Below are 8,165 nucleotides of genomic sequence, written 5' to 3'. Positions count from 1 at the left end.
TTTGGCCTTTACGCACTAACCACCACGCGAGAATAGTTATGGGCCTCGACGTCGTGGTATCAGCCGAAGCTTTGTCAGATGTCCAGTTTAGCATTGTGGCACGGTCGGATCATGCTGGCCATCCGAGGCGGTACTGGTATCCAGCCTGCACACAACGACCCGGAGTGCAACGGGCGATGGGCCCAAGACCCCGGGGCGCTTAGGATGTAGACCGGCGGGCACCTCTCTGCTGAGTCTAGGTAGGGCTGTGACGTGTTGATCTTCCGAGGCCGGGCATTGACCCTAGAAAGGTGTGTCCGTCCAGAGTGATCAAGCGTGTTGGGTAACGTGGTGCACCCCTACAGGGAAGATATATATTCGAATACCGTGTCCACGGTAATGGACGTTCAGACTTGTATCCTGATCTTATACAACTAGAAATGGATACTTGATATGTGATGGATATGTGGCTCCGGGATTGCTTTCGCGTAGGGAGTCGAGGAAGGATCTCTGGGCATTAGTGTTACAACATGCTTGTTAATTAAACTGCTATTCTATACTCTTCTACATGCTGCAAGACGCTTGGAGCTGCTTGAAGATGCTAGTCTTCGATAGGCTAGGCCTTCCCCCTCTATTCTGGCATTCTGCAGTTCAGTCCACAGATACAACCCTTCCATTTGATACCAATGCATACTTAGTATAGATCTGATGCTTGCGAGTACTTTGGATGAGTACTCACGGTTGCTTTGCTACCCCTTTTTCGCCTTCCTTCTTCTTTCTGGTTGATGCAACCAGATGGTGGATCCCAAGAGCCAGATGCCACCACAGTCGACTACTACTACCACCCCGAGGGTGCATACTACTACGTGGAGACCGACGACGACCAGGAGTAGTTAGGAGGTCCCAGGCAGGAGGCCTTGCCTCTTCGATCGTTGTTGTTTTGTGTTTGCCTTATTAAGGCAGTCTTGTCTAACTTTATGTCTGTACTCAGATATTGTTGCTTCCGCTGACTCTTGTGTATCGAGCTATGTATTCAAGCCCTCGAGGCCCCTGGCTTGTAATATGGAGCTTGTATGACTTTCATTTGTGTCTAGAGTTGTGTTGTGATATCTTCCCATGAGTCCCTGATCTTGATCGTACACGTTTGCGTGTATGATTAGTGTATGATTGAATCGGGGGCGTCACAAGTTGGTATCAGAGCCGACTACCTTTAGGAACCCCCTTTCCACTCCTTGGCCGAAGTTGAGTCTAGTATTCAAAAAACTGATTTACTAACATGGCTGTGTGGCTTACGGGCCCACGTCGCCATTGGGTGGTATTAGGATCTTTTACTCCTCGTCTATACTCTGGGACTCTGATCTCTCCTCTATTCGGGTTAAATGATTTGCTAACTCTAACATTAGGTTCTCATGATCACATCCACCCGGAGGTTTGCGTTATCCCTTTCTCGAATTGAGGGCCAGGATCTGCTTCACATTGTTCACTGACCGCAGGATCCTCATATCAAGGGCACCCTACATCGTCACTTGCAAATCCCTCGCTCCAGTGGTTATCTTCGACGTTGATGTAGCCTTTTCTATGTCCCGTTGTTGTATCCCTCCATCGCATGCATGCGTGCCGCCTAGTATGTCCAGGGTGTTCTTTTGTCCGAACTCATACGAACGTGTAATTGGCTCTATACATGTATCAGTATGTCTTTAATGACTACTGCTTTGTACATACTGCGCCTTTGCTCATTGTTCTGATTACGTCATGAATGACTCCATACACTTGCTCCACCCTTGCTAAACTACTCCCCTGTTGCATTTAAGCAGGATGGTTAGACCCGCTAGTCGTGGGCGTGGTGGCGACAATCCACCACCGCCCGAATTCATGGCCGGAATGATACATCAGTTGAGCTGAATCGCTAGTTCATGGAAGGAGTCATGGCTCAGTTCCCGCGCCCCAATATGAATCAGCAAACAATCCCAGTAACTCTGCAAAATTTTGAGCATATCAACCCTGTCATCTACCGCAGCTCAACTCAGCCACTTGATGCTGATGACTGGCTCCGTGACAGCACTTCGAGCTAGAGTCTGCTGATGTAGCCCCTGCCAACTATGTCACCTTCGTGGCCTATTACCTAAAAGGTCCTGCTGCTCAATGGTGGGACAACCACAAGCATTCCTTACCTGTTGAAACCGCCATCACTTGGCCGGAATTCCAAGCTGCATTCCGCGGGCCAATGTCGAACCACCTTGGTTAGTCACAACGTCCCCGTTGAAATTGAAGGGTTGGAATTCCATGTTTCCCCCATTGTTTTGAAGTCTTCCAATATTGACCTCATTCTGGGAATGCAATGGTTGAAAACACATACCGCTTCTATCATTTGCGTCACTAAAACCGTCCATCTACTACATCCTTCGAGTGAGATAGTAAGCTACCATGCTCATCTTGTTCTAAATGCCGAAGCACGGATTTATTCCTTGAATGCATAAACGCTTCTCCTCTTGAGAGAATTGAAAACGCTCAAGTCATTTGTGAATTCCAAGATGTCTTTCCAGAAGAACTACCCAGTCCATGACCTTGAACTTGTTGTAGTCAAATTTGCACTAAAGTTGTGGCGGCATTATCTTCCTGGTAATCGTTGCGAGATCTTCACCGATCATTAAAGTCTGAAGTATCTGTTTACTCAGCTAGATCTGGATCTCCGAATGCTGCGATGAATGGAAGCAATTACAGACTATAAGTATGGTATTTCGTATACCCCTGGCAAGGCTAATGTCATGGCCGATGCCCTGAGTCACAAGTCTTACTGCAACAACCCCATGGCTAATAAAGCTCAATCCCTGATGATCTCACTTATAGAGACCATTCGAATCAAGTTCTCGTTCAAGCTAAACGTCACACCCGTCTTAGGGCTATCAAATTTCTTAAAGTTCAATGGTCAAATCTTTCTGAAGATGAAGCCACTTGGGGACACGAGGATCGTCTTTGTGATGAATACCCCATTTTGTTTCCATTTACCTCCTAAAATCTCGGGACGAGATTTCTTGTAGTGGAGGAGAATTGTGATGCCCGGATGATTAAGCTACAGTGATCCCATGTTAATGGTGCCATGTCATCACATTACTATTGCTAATCCTCGGTTGATCCAAGTCACAATACAAATTCAAATCTAAAATAAAAGCCCAAAATTCAAATTTCTCAAACATGCAAAATAAAATGTTCAAAGTGTGGCAAATATTCCATAACTAATTATAGTGGTGACCCAACATTTTTGTAAGGTGTTTAGATGCCCTAAACTAAGTAAAATAGGGACTAAAACAATTTATTAAATGCTTTTTGAATAATAGTAATTGCAAAGTATTTTATTTAAATACTAAACTAATTGTGGCAGTGACATAATTGTTACTGGTAACTTACGGGCTAGTATTATGTTTTATAAAGCTAAAACTATTAAGAAGATAATGTAAAACTGTAAACAAAAAGATTAAGAAAAGGAAAAAAATGAAAACAAAACAAAAACCCACTGGCCCCCCGGGCCTCAGCCCACCCTAGCCGGCCGGCCCAACTCCGCACACCCCCTGGCCTATAACCCCAACTCCCCCAACCGAACCCTAGAAGCAACCCCCACTCCCCCACGATCTCCACCCACTCCCTCCAGCGCCACCAGGGGAGAGCCCCGCGCGCGACCCCCCCCCACCTCTCTCGCTCGCTGACACGCCCCCCCACCCCCGATCTGAACTGGGGCTCGGCCCCAACACCTCCCGTCGCCCTCGCCGTGACGCTGCCGCTCGAGGGCCTCGTCACCGTCGCCACCCCCGACCGCCCCGGCACCACTTGCCCTGACGTCGCCACGCCGCCTCGTCCGCACCATTGACGCCCGATCCCGCGCCCCCGACGCTGGCGCCCATCCCCGTCGCCTCCTCGCCCCTTCTTCTCCGTCGCGCAACGCCCGCCTGAGGCCTCTGCCTCGCCGTCGCCGACCAACGTCGTCGTCGCCGGAAACGCATCCCCGGCCCCTCCCCGAGCCGACTTTTGCACAACTACAGGCCCCGGTGAGGCCTCGCCCGTCTTCGCTCCGTTCCCCTGTAATCCGGTCAACGTAGGTCGCCTCCCGCACCCCCCCCCCCGCTTCGGCCACCTCTTGCGATCACCGCCCCGCACGTGCCTGGTGGCCATGCTCGCGCCCCGGACGCACCCCGGCCGCGCACGGCACTCCCTGGACGTGCCCAGGCGCGCGCCCGCCGCCACCCGCGCCTCTGTCCGCTCCCGCCCGAGCCCACCGATGGCTGCGTCGCCCATTGCTTTCCCCCGACGCCGCTTTCGACCGCACCGCAACCGCCTCCCCGCCCGCTACCCAACGCGCCCCGCCGCACCGCTTTCCGTCGCCGGAAACGGCCGGCCGGCGAGCCCTGCCGTGGCCGTCGGTGCGCTCCAGCGCCCGCACGACCGTGGCCATGCGGGCGGGCGCCCGCCCCTGTTTCGCCTGTCGCCCGATTGGCCCCAGTAGGCCACTGACCGCTGGGCCCGGCCCCTTGTTAAAAAAATAAATAATAAATAAATAAATAATAAATATAAAAACAATTAATTAATTAACTTAAATTAACCTTGCTTAATAAACCTAACCACATAATTAGTCTTAACTAAACTCTTAGGTTAGTTGTGGTGTCAATGACCGATGGGCCCCACAGGCCCTTTTGACCAGTCAATCCAGTCAGAGTTGACTGTTGACCCTGCTGACATCAGCATGATGTCATGCTGGCACAATAAGTCCTTTTTGAATTAGAGATAATTTCAGAAGTGAATAAAAACTTTAGAAAATCATATAAATTAATCCGTAACTCGGATGAAAAAGTTTTCTACATGAAAGTTGCTCAGAACGACGAGACGAATCCGAATACGCGGTCCGTTCGTCTGTCACATGCCCCTAGCATAGCGAACATTGAAATTTTCCCCTCCGTTTCATCTGTCCGAAAATGCCTAACTCCGGGAAAACTTTCCGGATGTTATCACCCTTCACCGGTACCGTGTAGCACCGCGTTAGAACACCCCTAGCCCTACGTGTTACCCCCGTCATGCATCTGTGTTGCATTTTTTTGCATTATATTTACTGTTTCTTCCCCCCTCTTCTCTCCAGTAGACCCCGAGACTGCTGCCGATGTGATCGACTACGTCGACGACGACCCCTCTTCCCTTTCAGCGGAGCTTCCAGGCAAGCCCCCCTTTGATCATCCCGATATCGCCCATTCCATTCTCTCATGCTTGCATTAGATTTTGCTACTGTTATTGATTGCTCCTATTCTGATGCATAGCCTGCTTTTGTACCTGCTATTGTTACCTACCTGCTTGTCCTAAACTGCTTAGTATAGGTTGGCTAGTGATCCATCAGTGACCCCCACCTTGTCCTTGTTGCCCCTGCTTCATCATCGACGACTCAATCAACGTGATCGACGACCAGAGCCCGACACCTCACATCACATCACGCCCCTTTTGTTGCTCGACTCTGCAGAGCTCCTATCGAGTGCCGAGGGTGATCCCTCATAACGCACTCCTGATGATAATTCTGTAGTGTAGCTATTCGGTCGTGCTCATCGAGGGTGATTTCCTCTTTCACCATTCCCGATATGGCTCTGTCGTGCAACACCTCAAGTGTGAACCTCGAGGGTGGTCCCTCTTACGTTCACCTTGATGATTACATCGAGTGGAATCCACCGGGGGTGATTCCTCGAGTTTTCCCCTTGATGTTGGGACACACGGTTACCTTGACTTTACTTGAGACATTGGTGAAAGTCGGGCGGGCCCGGAGATCACCCGAGGAGTTGTTACGGTGGCGGCTGGCTGTTTAGCGGTATCACCCAGGAGGGGTGATAGCTCCGGACTTGTCCCGACAACCGTCACTACTTTAATTGTTAATGCACTAACAGGTTTGGGTATTTGTTCTGAATTGGCCTTTGGCCTTTACGCACTAACCACCACGCGAGAATAGTTATGGGCCTCGACGTCGTGGTATCAGCCGAAGCTTTGTCAGATGTCCAATTCAGGATTGTGGCACGGTCGGATCGTGCTGGCCATCCGAGGCGGTGCTGGTATCCACCCTGCACACAACGACCCGAAGTGCAACGGGCGATGGGCCCAAGACCCCGGGGCGCTTAGGATGTAGACCGGCGGGGACCTCTCTGCTGAGCCTAGGTAGGGCTGCGACGTGTTGATCTTCCGAGGCCGGGCATTGACCCTAGAAAGGTGTGTCCGGCCAGAGTGATCGAGCGTGTTGGGTAACGTGGTGCACCCCTGCAGGGAAGATATATATTCGAATACCGTGTCCACGGTAATGGACGTTCAGACTTGTATCCTGATCTTATACAACTAGAAATGGATACTTGATATGTGATGGATATGTGGCTCCGGGATTGCTTTCTCGCAGGGAGTCGAGGAAGGATCTCTAGGCATTAATGTTACAACATGCTTGTTAATTAAACTGCTATTCTATACTCTTCTACATGCTGCAAGACGCTTGGAGCTGCTTGAAGATGCTAGTCTTCGATAGGCTAGGCCTTCCCCCTCTATTCTGGCATTCTGCAGTTCAGTCCACAGATACAACCCTTCCATTTGATACCAATGCATACTTAGTATAGATCTGATGCTTGCGAGTACTTTGGATGAGTACTCACGGTTGCTTTGCTACCCCTTTTCCGCCTTCCTTCTTCTTTCCGGTTGATGCAACCAGATGGTGGATCCCAGGAGCCAGATGCCACCCCAGTCGACTACTACTACCACCCCGAGGGTGCATACTACTACGTGGAGACCGACGACGACCAGGAGTAGTTAGGAGGTCCCAGGCAGGAGGCCTTGCCTCTTCGATCGTTGTTGTTTTGTGTTTGCCTTCTTAAGGCAGTCTTGTCTAACTTTATGTCTGTACTCAGATATTGTTGCTTCCACTGACTCTTGTGTATGGAGCTATGTATTCAAGCCCTCGAGGCCCCTGGCTTGTAATATGGAGCTTGTATGACTTTCATTTGTGTCTAGAGTTGTGTTGTGATATCTTCCCGTGAGTCCATGATCTTGATCGTACACGTTTGCATGTATGATTAGTGTACGATTGAATCGGGGGCGTCACAACAGACCAGCAGAATATTCAACCTGTTAATGGCCCAACGCTACATGGGCCAAACTAAGCGTTGGGTCCACAAAAGGCCCAACTAAAATTTGGGCCGAATATAGGCCGGAGTAAGTTGTGGGCCTGACGCAAAGTGTGAAGGCCCCAATGGCCATTCGGGCCCAAGAAAGATGCAGGCCGGCCCAATTGTGTCCCGCTAAAAACCAGGCCCATTAGAGGCGAATGTTTCGGCTCGGTCGACTACATCAGATTTTTTTCAGATAGCGAATGATGGCAGTAACTAGTAGGAATTAAGAACAAACCTACTCTATACAATAAAGAAATTACGGAATAGTAACTTAGAATAAACCTACATTATACAATAAAGGATTTATGGTATATTACATCCACTGGTAAAAGATCGTGGATGTCACCTAGAGGGGGGGTGAATAGGCGCTTTAAAATAATTACGGTTTAGGCTTGAACAAATGCGGAATAAACCTAGCGGTTAATTTGACAAGCACAAAACCTACAACAACTAGGCTCACCTATGTGCACCAACAACTTATGCTAAGCAAGATAAACAACTAAGTGATAGCAAGATATATGACAAGAAACAATATGGCTATCACAAAGTAAAGTGCATAAGTAAAGGGTTCGGGTAAGAGATAACCGAGGCACGCGGAGACGACGATGTATCCCGAAGTTCACACCCTTGCGGATGCTAATCTCCGTTTGGAGCGGTGTGGAGGCACAATGCTCCCCAAGAAGCCACTAGGGCCACCGTAATCTCCTCACGCCCTCGCACAATGCAAGATACCGTGATTCCACTAAGGGACCCTTGAGGGCGGTCACCGAACCCGTACAAATGGCAACCCTTGGGGGCGGTCACCGAACCCGTACACTTTGGCAACCCTTGGGGGCGGTCACCGGTACCCGTCAAATTGCTCGGGGCGATCTCCACAACCTAATTGGAGACCCCGACGCTTGCCCGGAGCTTTACACCACAATGATTGAGCTCCGAACACCACCAACCGTCTAGGGCGCCCAAGCACCCAAGAGGAACAAGCTCAAGGGCACCAAGCACCCAAGAGTAATAAGCTTCTCA

This window comes from Triticum aestivum, chromosome 7D (assembly GCF_018294505.1).
Source record: "Triticum aestivum cultivar Chinese Spring chromosome 7D, IWGSC CS RefSeq v2.1, whole genome shotgun sequence".
NCBI classification, from domain to species: domain Eukaryota; kingdom Viridiplantae; phylum Streptophyta; class Magnoliopsida; order Poales; family Poaceae; genus Triticum; species Triticum aestivum.
Note: the sequence above shows the minus strand (reverse complement) of the source record.